General features: G+C 39.3%; 1 non-coding gene across 1 annotated transcript; it reads left to right on the top strand.

Moving 5' to 3' along the window:
• Positions 1-797: 797 nt before the first annotated feature.
• On the top strand, positions 798-904 carry LOC145110318 (small nucleolar RNA R71). The gene has a single exon (XR_013709700.1). It is a non-coding gene; the product is annotated as a small nucleolar RNA R71 (small nucleolar RNA).
• The last annotated feature ends 276 nt before the right edge of the window (positions 905-1,180 follow it).

The following is a 1,180-nucleotide window of genomic DNA, read 5'->3' as shown; positions in this document are numbered from 1 at the left end:
CTGGTGCTTCAAGGAGCTCAGAGACGGTATCCTCTTCAGTTTCTATTACCATTACTTGTGATTGAGGCTTTTTCTCAGGGATTTTTGGAGATAACTTTTCTTGTACAAAAGTAGTTAGTTGACCTAGTTGGACTTTAATATTTTGGATCGATTCTTGGTGATTTCTTAACAAGGCTTGCTGTTCCTTCATGATATTTTGATGTTACCTTATCACTGCATCTGTCTCATCGTGTCTTTTCTCGAAAGCCTCCATGAATCTATGTAACATGGACTCAAGATCAACCTTCTTTTCAGGAGGTGGTTGTTCTTTTTGGTAGAAGCCTCGATCAGTCTGCCTATATTTTTCTTCTTTCAGCTTCTTATATTCGTCATATGGTAACCACTCCTTCTTTGGGTTTCTCCAATTTTCATCATACTTATCCCCACTTGAGTAGCAAACTTGCACCTTTTTATTTCCATTTTCATCCAAGTGGCAATCTCTTGTTATGTGTGGAGCATTGCACCTCTCACAGCCAACTCTAATAGCATGAATTGATTGGTCCATCTTGTTCATTCTTCTGTCCATGGTATCAAGCATAGCTAGTACAGCAACCATGTCTTCAGAATTTCCTCCCCCGGTTCCTTTAACTCCATCATGTCTTGGATTATGGTACTCACGAGAATGCTTTGAAAAAACTTCAATCAACTACTTTACTTCAGCCGGATTTTTCTTCGTAAGTGGTCCTTGAGAATCAAGGAGTTGCCTTGTCATGACATTCACCCCGTCATAAAAAATAGACACCTATTGTTGTATGTTAAGGTCGTTTTGAAGGCAGTTTCTTAGTAATCCTTTATAGCGCTCCCATGCCTCATAAAGCGACTCACCTGGTTGTTGCGCAAAGTTGGCTATTGCCTTCTTGAGTTTAGATATCTTTGATGGTGGGAAAAATTGTTCTAGAAATTGCTCACGCATCTGTTCCCAAGTAGTAATTGCACCAGGTGGAAGTGCTTTCAACCAATCTTTTGCAGCTCCCTTAAAAGTAACGGGAAGCATCCTTAACAAAACTATCTCTCTAGGAACATTTGAGACATTGAAATAATCTAAAATGTCATTGACCTCATCTAAATGCTTATAAGCATCCTCATGATCCTTCCCAGAAAATGGTACATCCTTAAGTGCAGTAAGAATGTGTCCTTTCAA

Source organism: Lactuca virosa, chromosome 4 (assembly GCF_052849685.1).
Source record: "Lactuca virosa cultivar CGN04683 chromosome 4, Lactuca_virosa_CGN04683_v6, whole genome shotgun sequence".
Classification (NCBI taxonomy): Eukaryota; Viridiplantae; Streptophyta; class Magnoliopsida; order Asterales; family Asteraceae; genus Lactuca; species Lactuca virosa.
The sequence above is the reverse complement of the archived record's forward strand: the minus strand, read 5'-3'. Positions and strand labels throughout refer to the sequence as shown.